We start from the raw sequence: 18699 nt of genomic DNA, 5'->3' as shown, positions 1-18699 counted from the left end.
AATCAAGTAAGGCAGAAGAGATGGATAATATTCCTTGAGAATTTCTAAAATCATTGGGGAAGTGGCAACAAAATGACTATCCACGTTGGCGTGTGTCGAAATTATGAGTCTGGCGGCATACCATCAGACTTTTGGAAAAAGTATCCACACAATTCCGAAGACTGCAAGAGCTGACAAGTGCGAGAATTACCATCTTAACAGCTTATGCGTCCACGTTGCTCACAAGAATAACATACAGAAGAATGGAAAAGAAAATTGAGGATGCGTTACATGATGATCAGTTTGGCTTTAGGAAAGATAAAGGCACCAGAGAGAGAATTCTGACTGTTGTGGATTGGCAAGACAGCCAATCCACTATGAAGAAGCCGAAAGGCACGCGTTTAAACTCACGCAGGCTGGCGTGAGGTCTGGAACAGGACACGGAAATGAGAATAGCCAAAAACGTACGTAGCTGCTGCAATACTTTAATCCATAATTGGTGAACATCGCTCTTGACGGTACATGTTTTACAGCATCAATAGTAACTAGTAATGGCGCCTTGCTAGGTCGTAGCAAATGACGTAGCTGAAGGCTATGCTAACTATCGTCTCGGCAAATGAGAGCGTAATTTGTCAGTGAACCATCGCTAGCAAAGTCGGCTGTACAACTGGGGCGAGTGCTAGGAAGTCTCTCTAGACCTGCCGTGTGGCGGCGCTCGGTCTGCACTCACTGACAGTGGCGACACGCGGGTCCGTCGTATACTAACGGACCGCGGCCGCCGATTTAAAGGCTACCACCTAGGAAGTGTGGTGTCTGGCGGTGACACCACACTGACGTTTCGATTGATAATAGAAGCAAGACTAAAGAAAAATCAAGACACGTTCATAGAATTTGTCGATCTCTGAAAAGCGTTCGAGACTGCAGAATGGTGCATCATCATCATCATCATCATCATCATTTAAGACTGATTATGCCTTTCAGCGTTCAGTCTGGAGCATAGCCCCCCCCCCCCCCCCCCCTTATACAGTTCCTCCATGATCCCCTATTCAGTGCTAACATTGGTGCCTCTTCTGATGTTAAACCTATTACTTCAAAATCATTCTTAACCGAATCCAGGTACCTTCTCCTCGGTCTGCCCCGACTCCTCCTACCCTCTACTGCTGAATCCATGAGTCTCTTGGGTAACTTTGCTTCTCCCATGCGTGTAACATGACCCCACCATCTAAGCCTGTTCGCCCTGACTGCTACATCTATAGAGTTCATTCCCAGTTTTTCTTTGATTTCCTCATTGTGGACACCCTCCTGCCATTGTTCCCATCTACTAGTACCTGCAATCATCCTAGCTACTTTCATATCCGTAACCTCAACCTTCTTGATAAGGTAACCTGAATCCACCCAGCTTTCGCTCCCATACAACAGAGTTGGTCGAAAGATTGAACGGTGCACAGATAACTTGGTCTTGGTACTGACTTCCTTCTTGCAGAAGAGAGTAGATCGTAGCTGAGCACTCACTGCATTAGCTTTGCTACACCTCGCTTCCAGTTCAGTTCAGAATGGTGCAAGATGTTCGAAATTCTGAGAAGAATAGGGATAAGCTATAGACAGAGACGGGTAATGTACAATATGTACAAGAGCCAAGAGTGGACATACAAGAACGAAGCGCTCGGATCAAAAACGGTGTAAGACAGAGATGTAGTCTTTCCCCCCCTACTGTTCAATCTTTACATCGAAGAAGCAATTATGGAAATAAAGGAAAGGTTCAGCAGCAGAATTAAAATTCTAGGTGAAAGGATATCAATGATAAGATTCGCTGATGACATTGCTATCCTGACTGAAAGTGAAGAAGAATTACATGACGTGCTGTATGGAATGAACAGGCTAATGAGTACAGAATATCGACTGAGAGTAAAACGAAGAAAGACGAAAGTAATAAATAGCAGCAGAAAAGAGGACAGTGAGAAACGTATCACGGCTGGTGATCACGAAGTAGATGAAGTTAAGGAGTTCTACTACACAGGCGGCAAAATCAAGGAGGCCATCAAAAGCAGACCAGCACTAGCAAAAAGGGCATTCCTGGACAAGACAAGTATACTGGTGTCAAACATAGGCCTTAATGTGAGGAAGAAATTTCAGAAAACGTACGTTTGAAGCACAACATTGTATGGTAGTGAAGCGTGGATTCCGGGAAAACTGGAACACAAGAGAATCAGCATTTGAGATGTGGTGCTATAGACGAATGTTGAAAATTAGGTGCACTGATTCTGCGCAGAATCGGAGAGGACAGGAATACGTGGAAAACACTGACAGGGAGAAGGGGAAGGATGATAGGGCATCAGGGAATCGGGGAATGACTTCCATGGTACTAGAGGGATCTGCAGAGGGCGAAATCTGTAGAGGAAGACAGAGACTGGAATGCATCCAACAAAAATTGAGGACTTATGCTGCAAGTCAAGTGCTACTCTGAGACGAAGAGGTTGCCACAGGAAAGGAATTCTTGGCGGTACGCATCAAACCAGTCAGAAGACTGAGACTCAAAAATTTTAAAAAAAATGAAATGTACCTATAGTTTATTTGAAATGGTGTTCATGCGAGCCCATACCAATAGCGAAGAATGCCAAATCTACAACTCCCGTGGCCATAAAATAACGGGGCTGATGCTGCCATGCCACGAATGCACCAAAGACGAACGACTAACAGCTGTGAAGCAGAAAGTCTTCTCAGTCGAATGCGGCATCTCATGTATCTGTAGACAAATCATTGTGACCGTCGCCTTCATTTGCGTACCAGCTGCGATTTTCGTTTGCGTGAAAAATGATAAGTGTAATAATAAAGCAAACTGTCGTGAAGTTTCACATGAAACTTGGAAAAACTGATAAAATCTATCTTTCACACAAGGAAGCGTATAGTGAAGACCGTTTGTCGCACACGAAAGTTTTTGTGTGGTTGAAGCATTTCCAAGATGGTCGAAAAGACTTTGATGATGACTCACGCCCGGGACGCTATTCAATATCAAAAACAACAGATGAAAATATGAAAACAGCAGGTAATCCGACTCGATGTGGCCCTTGGCGATGAAACTGTAGGAACTGACAAAAATGCGTCAGGCAAGTTGTTCATAACCGATTTAGCATAAAAAATGTGTGTGAAACTGGTGCCGAAAAGTCTGACGATCAAACAAAAAGAAGTTAGCTAAATTGTTTATGCTGACCTTTTGAATAACACTGAAAATGTTCCTGATTTCTTGGGAAGAGTGATAACATCACTTATGATCCCGAGACTAAGCTCTACTCCATACACTGGACGGGTCCAGCGAGAATGAACAAATTGAGATCCAAAGCGATGACGACTCTTTTTCGATATTCACGGAATTGTACATCTACACTGGGCTTCTGAAGGCCAGACTATTAATCAGCATTACTACCTTGAGATTCTTGCTCAACTCCGTGAGAAAAAAAGTAAAAAGACCCGCATTGTGGCAGAACAAGTCATACGTTCTGCATCAGGAGATCGCATCATCTCATACCTCACTGTCTGTTAAGAGTATACTAGCGCAGTACAGCATCCCAGTGTTAGACCACCCACCTGATTCGCCTGACCTAGCACCGTGTGACTTTTATCTCTCCCCCAAGGTCGCATCTGCATTAAAAGGAACAAGACTTCAGACCGCTGAGGAAGTGAAAGAAAAAGTGGCACGCGTCATCAAGGAGTTCACAGAGGTTTCCGTCTATGGCAAATTCGCCTGAGCGTTGTAGAAACAGAGGAGAGCAGTATATAAACGGTGACAACAACTAAATATGGATGTTTCTGAAATAAAATTTTTACACCAATAGTCACGGTATGTTATAGTCACGCTGGCTGATTAGGGTTGGAGGTTCATAGGTCCTTTGTATCACCGAGGTGATTATGGCCCATCTCCAGTACAGGCTGTTCTCTTCTGGTGGTTCGTCACTCCATTCCCACCCCGTCAGACAAGTTTTGCGTCCGAATTAAGAGATTTCTTGTGATCCAAATTGAGCTTCATATAATTTTAAGGTGTACTTATAGCAAATAAAACGGATCACTCAGCGAATCGAAATGACTTTCGCGCTGACTGACAAATTTCTGGTTATGTTCGTGTACAAATCGAGTTTCTAATATGTTGATGAATCGGGTTGAAATGGGGTGGAGAAGATAAAAACCTACCAAAACAAAAATCAATAGAAAATGCCAATACAAAAAACAGAACGTTATCCTGATGTGCTATCAAGCGATCCCGTGTGGTCGACGGATTAGGAAACAGAAAATCAATTTTATCTAGAAAAGTATTACAAGAGTTAGCAATGTTTTAATTAATTAATAGTAATTACAGCTTCTCGGTTAAATGAAACTATTTACCAGAACCGAGTTATTCTGACATTGTGCTTCGACTGACGTATGTGGTTCAAAAGTCTTTTGTAATAAAATATGAAAATGAAGATGATCATTTCTGTCGCATAACGCTTTGCAGATATCCCCCACAAAGGCTACTACGTCAGTGGTAGGCATGACGTGTTACGTTATGGCAACGATATTTTGGCAAATTGTGATGTACATAGTAATTTTAATTTTCACGTGCCAACGCGTCGCTCATTTCACGTTTTATTTACCTCGAAATTGAACGGAAAGATTTTATGTATAGCTGTCACAAGTTATTTGGAACAAACTTTATGAGAATCTGAAGATGACAACTTAGTTTTACCGAAACCGGTTACCTACAATAAATTTTTTTATAAGTGATCTCGTCTAAGTAGTCCTTCTCCTAAGTTTTACAAGCCCGTCTGCAGTTACTCCATTGTCTGTTGTTGTTATACTCCGTCGGAGTTCACATAAATTGTTGGAGGGGCAAGCGCATAGACAGAGTCTATCACGAACTTACTAAGAAAAAGAAATGAGGCGACCTCCGAGGACAATTGTGCAGTGATAGATCCATACGCCCCTTACGGATGCAGCCTCACTGCTAAGAAATGCTCTTACATGTAGGTGCCACAGGGGATGACGCTCCATCCAGCTGAAAACTTAAATTTTCAGCAAAATGCGTGAAATTGCGTACAGTGTCGCTCAAGCTCAACTGAGGTGTGTGGTAGATGTGTTCGGCACACTCTTACGTTGTAGAGGGACATTTTTCCACTGATACGAAACGCAGCCTGAGCACTGAACCCTAAACATTGAAAGAATTGCAATAACTTCTGCCATGTTCGTTTTATATAGGAATTGAATGATCAGGAGGGGTTTCGCCAAGTAGCCTTAAACGGTGTAAAAAATGAAAGAGATCAATAAAGACTTTAATTTAGTATATTCGCAAGATAGGTTATTTAAACACTGACAAGCTTTACACAAATCTCAATTATTCCACAATGTCTGTACTCAATAAACACGTCTCTGGCCACAAGAAAGATACGAATATTACTCCGAGTGTATGCATACACTAATCTGACAAAATCCCTCAAGTGCACAAGTAAGCAATACTACTTGCAGCAAAAAGGCACATTACCAAAATTCCTCAATTAACAGCAAAGACCGCCCCCCCCCCCCCCCCGCGCTGCTAGCACGATCACGGCAGGCTGCGACCTCTCATGCCACGCGGCTGTTCTCCACCGTAGCCTGCGCCCGACCACTTCCGACTCCCCTCGACAACTTTTCTCTGCACACCACAGCAGAATCATTGGTCAACTCTTCAAAGAAGTATTAATGTTCAAGTTTCAAACTGACCACTTTTCTTACATACGGACAACTGAAATCAACAGAAATTACACTACTGCCCATGAAAATAGCTACGCCAAGAAGAAATACAGTTGATAAACGGGTATTCATTGCACAAATATATTATATTAGAACTGCCATGTCATTACATTTTCACACAATTTGGGTGCATAGATCCTGAGAAATCAGTACCCAGAACAACCACCTCTGGCCGTAATGTCGGCCTTGATACGCCTGGTCATTCAGTCAAACAGAGCTTGGATGGCGTGTACAGGTACAGCTGCCCATGCAGCTTCAACACGATACCACAGTTCATCAAGAGTAGTGACTGGCGTATTGTGACGAGCCAGTTGGTCGGCTACCATTGACCAGACGTTTTCAATTGGTGAGAGATCTGGAGGATGTGCTGGCCAGGGCAGCAGTCGAACGTTTTCTGTATCCAAAACAGACCGTACAGGACCTGCAACATGCGGTCGTGCATTATGCTGCTGAAATGTAGGGTTTCATAGGGATCGAATGAAGGGTAGAGGCACTGGTCGTAACACATCTGGAATGTAACGTGCACTGTTCAAAGTGCCGTCAATGCGAACAAGAGGTGACCGAGACGTGTAAACAATGGCACCCCATGCCATCACGCCGGGTGATACGCCAGTATGGCGATGACGAATACACGCTTCCAATGTGTTCACCGCGATTTCGCCAAATGCGACCATCATGATGCTGAAACAGAACCTGGATTCATCCGAAAAAATGCCGTTTTGCCATTCGTGCACCCAGGTTCGTCGTTGAGTACACCATCGCAGGCGCTCCTGTCTGTGATGCAGCGTCGAGGGCAACCGCAACTATGGTCTCCGAGCTGATAGTCCATGCTGCTGCAAACGTCGGCGAACTGTTCGTGCAGATGCATACGTCCCCGTCTGTTGACTCTCGGCCGGCCTCTGCTGGCCGAGCGGTTCTGGGCGCTTCAGTCTGGAACCGCGCGACCGCTACAGTCGCAGGTTCGAATCCTGCCTCGGACATGGATGTGTGTGATGTCCTTAGGTTAGTTAGGTTTAAGTAGTTCAAACTTCTAGGGGACTGATGACCTTAGATGTTAAGTCCCATAGTGCTCAGAGCGTATAGACTCAGGGATCGAGACGTAGCTGCACGATCCGTTACAGCCATGCGAATAAGATGCCTGTCATCTCGACTGCTAGTGATACGAGGCCGTTGGGATGCAGCACGGCGTTCCGTATTACCCTCCTGAACCCACCGATTCCATATTCAGCTAACAGTCATTGGATCTCGACCAACGCGAGCAGCAATATGACGATACGATAAAGCGTAATCGCGATAGGCTACAATCCGACCTTTATCAAAGTCGGAAACGTGATGGTACGCATTTATCCTCCTTACACGAGGCATCACAACAACTCTTCTCCAGGGAACGCCGATCAGCTGCTGTATGTGTATGAGAAATCGGTTAGAAACTTTGCTCATGTCAGCACGTTGTAGGTGCCGCTGCCGGCGCCAACCTTGTGTGAATGCTCTGAAAAGCTTATCATTTGGATATCACAGCATCTTCTTCCTGTCGGTTAAATTTCGCGTCTGTAGCACGTCATCTTCGTGGTGTAGCAGTTTTAATGGCTAGTCGTATTATAACTCTGAGGAGCGGCACAGCTAACAGGTTAGACGCCTTTGCGCGACTCGATCCTCCAGGGAGAATAAGTTACAGCATTTCCCGCGCTGTGCTAGCACCTGGTAGGCCCCAGAATCCCAATGGCCGCTTTGCGCGCCACAGTCATCATGCACGGCTGCCACCTATATTCCATCAACATTGTCAAAAGCTTTCCCAAATTCCCTAAAAGCTATTTACTACTACGTCTCTGATATTACTGAGGAAGCCGCCACTGCCTGACTGGAGGCACTCGTATGCGCGCAGGGGAGGCGGGTCCCGCCAGGCGCCACGCCCACCACGCACCACACACGCACCGCGCTTTCACCGCCGCGCCGCGTTATGCACGCGCGCGCGCTCGCGCTTCTTGACATGCAGGCGCCCGACGGCTGAACAGCTGACGAGGCGTGGAAACTTTCTGCGGCCGGAACTGACGCGTGAGCATTCGTGAAAAAGCCGCCGCACCTGTGCGACTCGCTGCTCAGTTTCGCCGAACGGACGAGCACCGCTGTTAAGGCGGCTTTCGCTGAGTCACAGCGACAAATGTAAGCGCGCCTTTCTTCCGTACGTTTCTGATGCTTACGCTGGAGGCACTTTCGAGGTGACAGTGGATGGCGCGTTCTATTGTTAGGCAATTAATACACGCAACCGTCAGGCGCCGTCAGAGCCGTTCACCTGTCACTGGCAGGGAGGCGGAACTGGCAGGCAGGGAGGGGCGCCGGAGCGAAGCGAGTCGTCTGCGTCGACGCCAGGTCGGTCGGAGCGTCATCGCGATGACGGTACCGTCACGCCATTATACTGATTTTGGATAGGCCTGACAAAACTTAGATGCTGGATGCCAAAACCAGAATTTTCACCATGCCCTCTTAAATGTAACATACGAAACGTTGAGGAATGAGGTGGACACGTTTACTGAGATGTGGACGAGCAGTGGTAGTACGAGGGCAGTTCAATAAGTAATGCAACACATTTTTTTCTCGGCCAGTTTTGGTTGAAAAAACCGGAAATTTCTTGTGGAATATTTTCAAACATTCCCGCTTCGTCTCGTATAGTTTCATTGACTTCCGACAGCTGGCAGCGCTGTACGGAGCTGTTAAAATGGCGTCTGTAACGGATGTGCGTTACAAACAACGGGCAGTGATCGAGTTTCTTTTGGCGGAAAACCAGGGCATCTCAGATATTCATAGGCGCTTGCAGAATGTCTACGGTGATCTGGCAGTGGACAAAAGCACGGTGAGTCGTTGGGCAAAGCGTGTGTCATCATCTCCGCAAGGTCAAGCAAGACTGTCTGATCTCCCGCGTGCGGGCCGGCCGTGCACAGCTGTGACTCCTGCAATGGGGGAGCGTGCGAACACACTCGTTCGAGATGATCGACGGATCACCATCAAACAACTCAGTGCTCAACTTGACATCTCTGTTGGTAGTGCTGTCACAATTGTTCACCAGTTGGGATATCCAAAGGTTTGTTCCCGCTGGGTCCCTCGTTGTCTAACCGAACACCATAAAGAGCAAAGGAGAACCATCTGTGCGGAATTGCACCCTACAGCCCCGATCTCGCACCGTCGGATTTCCATATGTTTGGCCCAATGAAGGACGCAATCCGTGGGAGGCACTACGCGGATGATGAAGAAGTTATTGATGCAGTACGACGTTGGCTCCGACATCGACCAGTGGAATGGTACCGTGCAGGCATACAGGCCCTCATTTCAAGGTGGCGTAAGGCCGTAGCATTGAATGGAGATTACGTTGAGAAACAGTGTTGTGTAGCTAAAAGATTGGGGAATAACCTGGTGTATTTCAATGCTGAATAAAACAACCCCTGTTTCAGAAAAAAAATGTGTTGCATTACTTATTGAACTGCCCTCGTAGTTGTCCGTCTCAGTAGCTGACTCGTAGGCGAGTCTGACTGCCGCGCAGGGGACCCAGATTCGGTTACCAGTACTCCAGGGATGTTTGCTCGACAGGTTGCCTGGAGTCCAGCGCAGAACATGTACACATTTCTCCCGATCGTACTCAGCATTGTTAAATCAGGCGGGGCGACGTCGTGAATAAGCAATGTATGTGACACATCTGTTTCCTAAACAGTTTACGTTTCACAGAAATCAAATACCTGTTGCATCGACGTTGGCGGCGCCATCTTCAAAAACAATACACCATCTGTGATGAGTCCCAGTGGAGTCTACCGCTGTTGACGGTTCATGAGTGGTTCTCGACAATGGAGCATTACAAGAACCGGTAGACATGAATTTAATGTACGGGGCGACACTCTGCCGCGCCCGGAAAAAACCGAAAGAACGCATAGCAACAGGCGTCGTTCAAATTGTAAGACATTTATCGCCGTGTGTACAACCTGACGGCAGGCGGAGCAGTTAATGCCACAGAGACATGTCCACAGTTCCGTTCACACAGTGGTATTTGAGACCATGTCGTGCGGTGTGGAAGAAGATTTGTCAGTAGGTGCCTGCCGACCTGTCCACAGAGGGTGACGTGGAGTGTGGTGCTGCAGCCGTTGCACCTATTGTACGCAAACAATGAGACCAGCTGATATGTAATCCAAAGTTCCATTCTGTCGATGTATTAACCATAGCAGTGCCGCGTTACCTGACTTTGTAGAGAGCTTGTGCCTCATAGATGAGACGTCTTTGAACAAAGCTGGAGTTTCCGACTGCGACAGCGGTTAGGTTCAAATGGTTCAAATGGCTCTGAGCACTATGTGACTTAACTGCTGAGGTCATCAGTCCCCTAGAACTTAGAACTACTTAAACCTCACTGACCTAAGTACATCACACACATCCATGCCCGAGGCAGGATTCGAACCTGCGACCGTAGCAGTTGCGCGGCTCCGGACTGAGCGCCTAGAACCGCGAGACAACCGCGTCCGGCAGCGATTAGGTCTGCAGCGATAAAATCTGTAGTTCGCGCTCGTATCACATCGCCAACGACGATTGTCGATCATGTTGCGGACTGCAAGAGCACAAGGATAACGTCAGACCTTAACTGTTACCAAAAAAATTTCCTCACGCGCACTGCTAATTAAAGATCTCGTATCGCACGATGTATTAGTTCCTTTTCACAGAATACTCAGTTTTTCGCTGTCTACCGACTATACAGTTTTGAACCTAAGGGTCTGCGACATCCGACATAGCGAGCCGGAGAAGCAGGGTTGTTACAAGCGCGAAGTAAATCCAGAATATTCTCCACCCATTCAGTCACTGACCCTGCTACATAATGAAGAACTTCTTCAGAAGGACAGAGAAGCTACCTACATACATATTGCGTAGCTCTGTGCTCCCTTAAAAATGATGTCATACACTTGCTGTGCCGTTCACGTATTTCTATTCTAGATATCCAGAAGGCTTTGACAGTGTACCACCCAACCGAGTTGCGGTAAAACTGATTGCTTGTGGAATATCGTCTCAGTTATGTGACTGGATTCGTGATTTCCTGTGAGAGGGTCACAGTTCGTAGTAACTGATACAAAGTCATCGATTAAAATAGAAGTGATATCTGGCGTTCCGCGAGGTAGTGTATAGGCCTTCCGCTTTTCCCGATCCATATAAATGATTTAGGAGCAATGTGAGCAGCCGTCTTAGGTTGTTTGCAGATGATGTTGTCGTTTATCGTCTAGTAAAGTCATCAGAAGATCAAATCGAATTACAAAACGATTTAGAAAGATATCTGTATGGTGCGAAAATTGGAAATGGACCCAAAATAATGAAAAGAGTGAGGTAATACACAGGAGTGCTAAAAGGAATCCGTTAACATCTTCAACTTTTGTGGTGCTGTCTTCCTCAATTGCGTGTAATATTACGGTACCTTGACAATTTTTACTTTTTGGACCGTCTTACTACAACTGAATTTTCGTGCCGTACGCGTTTCGCCTTTATTCTCTGCTAGGCACCCTCAGTGGCAGGTGGCGTGGGCGATTTTCTCCATATTTGCATCATTGTGTCAAAACAAGTGTTTTCAAATGTAGAAAAACCCACAAGTGGCAATTAGAAGAAGAGGAACAGCACCAAAAATGGAACAGAAACATAATATGTAGAAAATCGTGTACTTAAGCTACCACTGAAGATGCCTTGCAGAGAATAAGGGCGAAAATCTTGTGGCACGAAAGTTGTGTTTATTCAGTTGCAGTCAGGCGGTCCAAAAAGTAAAAATTATCAATATACCGGAATCCGTTAATCTTCGGTTACACGATGAATCAATCAAATCCTGGTGATACTAATCGTGGCCCACGCAGCGGATCCATGCGTGGGGGCAGGCACTAAATATCGAGGAACTACGATTACGAACAACTTAAATTCGAAAGAACACGTAGAAAGTGTTGTGGGGAAACTCTTTGCTTTCATACCTTTCTTTATGAAGAAATTAATCACTCTCGAATCTCGATTTTTTCCATCTTCGCAAATCACTACGGGGGAACAAAAACAGAGCCACGTCACCGCCACAGCTCTCTTCTAAGAGCTGTGACGTGGCACGTGTTTACAGTCAACAGTCCAATTAATATCACGTGAACAACTCGCTGCGCAAGCGCTTACCTCTCGTGACGATTCCGGGCACTTTTTAAACCACCCTCGTAGACTCACTAAGGTTTTATGCCGCCGGCACCACGTTTACCTGTTATCACCGACGTGCGGTTTACGGACTCCAGCTCGTCCTCAAATTCCCTGCTTATGGAGCTCCCCATGTCTTGGTTCGCATGTATGACACTCATTTCTGCAGTGACTTTCGCAACTGTCGTCCTCTTATTTTTTAGCCAAAATCCCATTCAATGACGGTGTGTCAGCATCACTCAACACTTATTTTCGTCCGCGTTTTGCTTAGTGGGCGATCTTATTCCGCTTTCTCTTTATTGCGGTATAAATATTCGATTCGGTACGTCTTGAATCACCAGGAACTTTGGCTACCTCGTTTACGGAGCACAAATAATTTGCCCGCAATCGAATTCATTTAGCTACGACTGCCAGCTACACACAAAACTGTTCTCACCACTGCTGACACTCGCGATATACTGAGGACACTGAGCTACCTAGTCGTCTTGTTGAACTGGCATGTCTTGATAGCTGTGTTCACGTACCTGAAGCAGCACTTACTACAATGTTCCAGAAACTGGCAGAGGCAAATTTTGCATCCTTTCAGGGCACACTAAAGTGTGGAAATTTGGGCTCCCGCATTATTCTCTCACCTGCCCCTCAGTTTTTCAACAAAGCTACTGCTGTTGGAAGCCCTCTGGCTATTTCACGTCATCTGGTGCTACCCCCTGGTTCAGGGAAATTGGAGGAGGCAGATGGTATTTCCTCTGTGATGAAGTCAGAAGGAGACTCTGATGATGATTCAGGTGTAGATGAAGGAAAAGTCGCCTCATTTTGTGTACTACTTCTTGGTGCAGTTTAAGCGGAAAATACGGCTGCCTTGTGTCTTTTAGCCGAGGACTGGTTTGGCTTTGTTTACTCTTGGGCTGACAGCAAGAAGAAATCAAATTTAATGTGTTGGAATCTGGAACGAATATTGTGCCATGGCTGGGAAATTTAAATAACTTAGGTTCTTTGGAAATTTTCCGCGCAGTGAATGGTGAGGAAGATCCGCCACCGCAGTTTCCAGTTCGTCCTCTAGAAAAAAGAAGTTACTCACAAAATTGTGTGGTTTGGATAAGGCAGGCAGGATTACAGTCTGATATACAAAAGATCTTGCGGCATGCTCGCAAACTTCCAGACAAAACACAGCAGTTTTATGAGGAGTTAAACAGGTTGAAAAGAGCTGCAATATCATTTGGATTCATTGAGCTTGTGGATGGTTTAGCAGCAATATTCGAGAGGGAGTGCACTCTACTCCCTGGAGGCACCCATCCAGATTGTCCACTACAACTTACACATGCAGCGGGAGTTTTACGCAGGCCTTACTGTCGTGATATCAAGTTCAATGTGACACCTCTGTTGACAAAATTCAAAATTTATGAATAACTCTACCTCTGTGATATGTGATGTCCCACCAAATATATTTTTTTAAATATAAAAAAAAACAGCATCAGCGCATCCAGCAGGCGTGGCTAGCGTGGCAGCCGCATTTGTGTTCAAGCGCGCCTCTCTCGCCGTGTTTCCATATCTATTGTTCAACTCTTGTACGTGTCCTCCTCTCGAAGTCCTCTGTCCAACAAATGGACGTCTTCTAGTTTTAAAAAAGAAACCTGGCGAGGCCGTGATTATGAGAGTCGTAAAGCGCAAGAAACACCCACCTGCTTTCCCAGCTGCGTGGACCACGCCTCCATGTCGTAGATTCGTTCCGAATGACAACTCGCATCGTCGAATGAAGAAAGGATACCGCGCTTCACTAAAAGTCCGCTTCCCGGATCCTCGGTGAAAGCGACAGGAGTCGTTTGAGCCATTACAGGCAGTTTATATGGTGGCATGCAAATGCGTCACCACCGCACACAACCACACAATTCGAGGACGAACTTGCGAAACGAGCTGTGCTCACAGTTCGCCGAAGTTCGTCAAACGACAATTTAGCTAGTCTGGCTCATCGAGACTGATGCGAATCAACTAAATGTGCTCCAAGCTGTTCTCGGGAGGGAACGAATTATAAAGCTCGACGTTTACCGTACTGCGTTTCAAAAGATTCGTGCTCGTTCATTGCAGAATAATCGATAGACAAAATATTTTTCATTTATTTGTTCACGAAGAAAATTTTCAGTAGCCACGTACTCGCCATTTGCGGGAAATCCCCCTTTCGTGTGCCTTCTGTGAAGAAAGTCGCGGAGAACGAAAACAAAATTTGATACGTCTTCTTTGCTACTGACAGTTTTCAGTTTTCGTACAGAATCTGTGAGGCACAAGGTAAATGCAGATCAATGCACTACTATATTCCACGAGATCATTTCGCAGTCATTCGATATAACATCTTTTAAATATGTGTCTAACATGCTTATCAGAAGTATGTAACACAACATTTGTACTCAGTTACCTTACCTCATGATGTAGTGAAAGTTATGAACGTACTGTACCGCGGTGATGTTTAAGTGAGCTGCTAATTGTAATTGGTATTAAATATTTGCAGCCGGTCGGTGTGGCCGTGCGGTTCTAGACGCTTGTCTGGAACCGCGTGACCGCTACGGTCGCAGGTTCGAATCCTGCCTCGGGCATGGATGTGTGTGATGTCCTTAGGTTTAAGTAGTTCTAAGTTCTAGGGGACTGATGACCACAGGTGTTAAGTCCCATAGTGCTCAGAGCCATTTGAATCAAATATCTGCGAATCTCTGCTCTGAGGTCAAAGAAAAGACGTAAGTGTGCGACCAACATGTTTCGATTCTTTTGGCTTCTCAATCAGATTCAGTTGTTTGCTATACTTAATCAGATTGTAACAAGCGCGGATCAATCACAGCTTCGTAGCCTTTCTACAAAAAATGGCTCTGAACACTATGGGACTTAACTTCTGAGGTCATCAGTCCCCTAGAACTTACGAGTAGAACTACTTAAACCCAACTAACATAAGGACATCACACACATTCATGCCCGACGCAGGATTCGAACCTGCGGCAGTCACGGTCGCGCGGTTCCAGACTGTAGCGCCTAGAACCGCTTGGCCACCCTGGCCGGCAAACTTTCTACACTGATTATTTTGTTGTTAACTTCTGCAAGCCAGAAACAATATTTTGCTCCAGTGTATACCGATATTTAAATCTCATTCGCTTTATTTATCATATTTTCGCAAATTCTTCTTCGTTGCGAAGGACGCGTTCATGATTTAATGTACTGTCCACTAGTCTTGACGAAATATAACACTATCGAAGGGCTTCGCCTAAAACATCGCTCTCAAAATCGAACTAAAACTCAGTTTAGTTCGTTATAACAGTGGGAAGTGAAATCAATCAGTTAAAGTGTTTTATGTACTGAAATATTCTACTGTCGACAATTTTTACGAATGAGACTTGTCTTGCTGTTTAAGATGCTGTGCTAGCGAAAACTCGAAACCAGAAGAACAGCCCTAAAATCAGTAAAGCCAGCATGCATGTAGAACAGCATCCCGTACCAGACTTGCCTTTCAAAAAATAAAGACAAAAAGCATATGGCATGATATTTATTTATTGATTTATTCATGTCAGTAAGGCACAAATGACAATACAATTAGTTACATCGAAATAATTATTGTTATAAACAAACCTCTAACATATTTATATAGGTTATTGCTTCTGGAGTAGCCATCAGAAAATCTTCATGTTTCCCTTCATAAGTTGTCCGAGAGCATCCTTCTACGATGTGCTTTATGGTTTGGATTTCACCACATTCGCTGAAGGCGTCGGTTTCTTACCCCACTTACGCAGGATATAGACACATCTACCCTGCTCTTCTGCGCAGAGTTAACCAGGTTTTACGTGGTAAAACCCGAAGGCTTTTGGGTATAACATGGAATTTCGTTACTCTGCTTTGTGGTCCATTGTTGATGTCAGGCTTCACTCAAGCTGAATTTTTCCTCTGTGGCTGCAATTGCCATTTTGATAGGGGGCCATGGGTGGCGTATTCAGTGTCTTCATGTAATGGTAGGTTATTGTTGCTCAAGATCTTCTTGTACTCTCTCGTGAGTGCGTTTACGGCGCAAATTTGACGGTGGTATGTGGCTCATTACTGGGAGCCATTCCATGGTAGTAGATTTGATTATTCCTACGATCATTCTCATTGTGTTATTGAGCTGAGCGTCAATTTTATGAATGTGAGGACTATTAAGCCTATCTGGCGCAGAGTATTCAGCAGTTTAGCTGACAAGGGTCACAGCAGCTGAGCATAGGACAGGTGCCGATTCTCCCCGTCTTGTTCCACAGGGTTTTTGTCTACTACTTTCCCCCGATTTTAATATCTCTGCGGTTTGTGTTATGTGCTCTCTAAACGTGAGAGTTCTATCGACCTTCACACCCAGATATTTTCGTGTTTTATTGTGATTAAGACATGTGTTCTCAAACTGTAATCTAAACTCCCTTTTGGCAAATTTATTCTTCAGATGAAAGCATGTAACCTCTGTTTTGCTGGCGTTTGGTTGGGGGCTCCATTTTCGGAGGTAACTTCCCAACTTCTCCAATTCGGCTATAAGGAACTCCTCTGATTCTTCAAATGAGTTACATCTTGTTGCAAGTACTCAGTCATCTGCGTAGCCACGGTTTTTAGTTCTCGTCTCTGGAAATTCTGTGATGTGTAGGCTGAACAGCAGTTGTGCAAGTACCGATGGTAGGCCGTTTTTGAGTTTTCGTGGTGAGCTTACGTTGGACCCCACGATAACCTGAAATGTTCTGTCATCCAGCATGTCATTTAGCAAACGAGCTGTTGGTTTGCATCGGATCAGACGAAGTGATTTACAGATCATGCCTTCTCACCAGACAGTGACGTAAGCGGCTGATAAATCAATGAATTCGACAGAACTTTCAAGCTTTCTTTGAAATCCCACTTCAATATAAGTTATAAGCGAGAGAGCGTTGTCAGCACAGCTTCGTTTTGGTCTGAAACATGCCTGTTCAACTGGTATTACATGAAATATTTTCGCAGACATCTTGTTGTAGATGAGCCTTTCAAGTAAATTGTATGTTACTGACAGTAATGCAATATGCCTCTGGCTTTCAGGTTAGTTTGTTGTTTTCCTTGGTTTGAGGATGACTGTTATCTTTGTTCGTTTGAACTCTCTGGGTAGATTACAAATTCGGATGAAGTCGGTGAAGAATCTGACGAGACAGGGCTTTGCATGTTTTCCGCAGTTTATTAGGAATTCGGGGTTGATGTCGTCAAATCCTCATGCTTTCCATGGCGTAATATTCTTGAGCGCTGATTGGATTTCTTCAAGTGTGAAAGAGTGAACATGTTCAGTCTCTGTCGCCTGATTTAACATATTTCTGAGTTCACGATGGCATGATAAAATTGGTTTTATTCAGTTGTATATAAATGGACCTAGCGTGAAAGTTGTCAACGCTACACGCATTTGATAGCCGCGAGACAACAAAAGTTGAAATTATCTTGTGTAACAGTTTAATAATCATGTAAGCGTCTAATTTAAGCTACGCACCACGCTAATCGGAATGTACGTCCGCCGTGAAGGACTGCTTTATCCACTAGACGAAATTTAACAATTCGGCTACGACTCTTTTTATCACAAAAATTTACTAAGTAATGTACTGCAGAGTCTATGGCTATGACATTTTGAATGTAAAGAAACTTTAAAAAGAACAGGCAACTTGTCACAGAATTCGGATGAAGAATATACTAGCAATACAAGAAAATGAAGAAAACTAGTGAAATTGTCGCCCAGCTTAGAACCATAGGTGCAAGTTAGCATCATGCTTGACGAAACACTTGAGAAAAAATGAAACACATTTACTCCCAAGCAAGGAAGAATATAGGAGATGGCCGAATCTAGGAAGAAGTCAGAAGCAGATTAGCGCAGATGAAGGAAGGTTTCTTAAATAGACCGTTAACACAACTGACGAAGGAGATTCTGAATCTCTTTACTGGGTGTATAGCAGTTTTTGGAAGTGGAGTGTATCCAGTGCAAAAACCACAGAAAAAGTACAGGGAATATTTAACACGTTGTATTGATACAAAATTGTTCAGAACGAAGCGGAAAAATGAGGAGAGGATGTAGCTAAGTGGCGAAAAAAGATGTATTTTAAGCCGTTACAAGACGAAGTGAAAGATTAGTAGCTCACCTTCCACGGAATCCTTATCTTAGGAGGTGCGGTGCACGAGAAAACTGTAGAGATAGTCCAAGACTAGAGCATGTAAAACGGATTACCAAGAACCACGAATGAACGCAAAGATGAAAGCATTAGCGGAAGAAATTAAGAACTGGAAGACGTCATAGAACAATCGAAAGACTCCAAATAGGACCGTAACACAAGACTCTCGTTTCTGACACATTCCATTAATTTCTCAGACAAAATTTAAATAGAGATCAAATTTCAAAGGTCTTTTGTATCTATAACTGCGCGTCCCTCTAAATGGTATATATTCATTAGCTAGCGTATGCAGCTGCCTAGGACACCTTTCGCATCATTTTCTTGAGATGTCTGTCTGCATTCCTCTTTTGCTCCTCTTCATAGGCTTGTTCATCTCTGCAGTGATTCCCCTAGTCTATAATCAGCCCTCCTCATTTTCTTACATATCAAAATCTTCTTTAGGCATCATATGTCTCCACGAAGATTCACTTGACACCAAAATATAAAAGTGATGGTCTTTTCATTTACCGGACAGCTATCTTCTCCATAGTGCTTCTTCTTTTCGTATCATCCTCTGACATTCTCTGTTATTTCACCACGCTAGTATTTAACATGAAAACTTTTCTCACATTTCTCTCATGTCCAACGTATTTCTGTC

General features: G+C 44.6%; 1 pseudogene; it reads left to right on the top strand.

Annotated features, from left to right (window-relative positions):
- Positions 1–13353, top strand: part of LOC126176657 (integrator complex subunit 14-like) — a 57732-nt pseudogene extending 44379 nt beyond the window's left edge.
- Positions 13354–18699: the final 5346 nt, after the last annotated feature.

Source organism: Schistocerca cancellata, chromosome 3, assembly GCF_023864275.1.
Source record: "Schistocerca cancellata isolate TAMUIC-IGC-003103 chromosome 3, iqSchCanc2.1, whole genome shotgun sequence".
Taxonomy (NCBI): Eukaryota; Metazoa; Arthropoda; class Insecta; order Orthoptera; family Acrididae; genus Schistocerca; species Schistocerca cancellata.
This window is presented reverse-complemented; position numbering and strand designations above follow the sequence as displayed.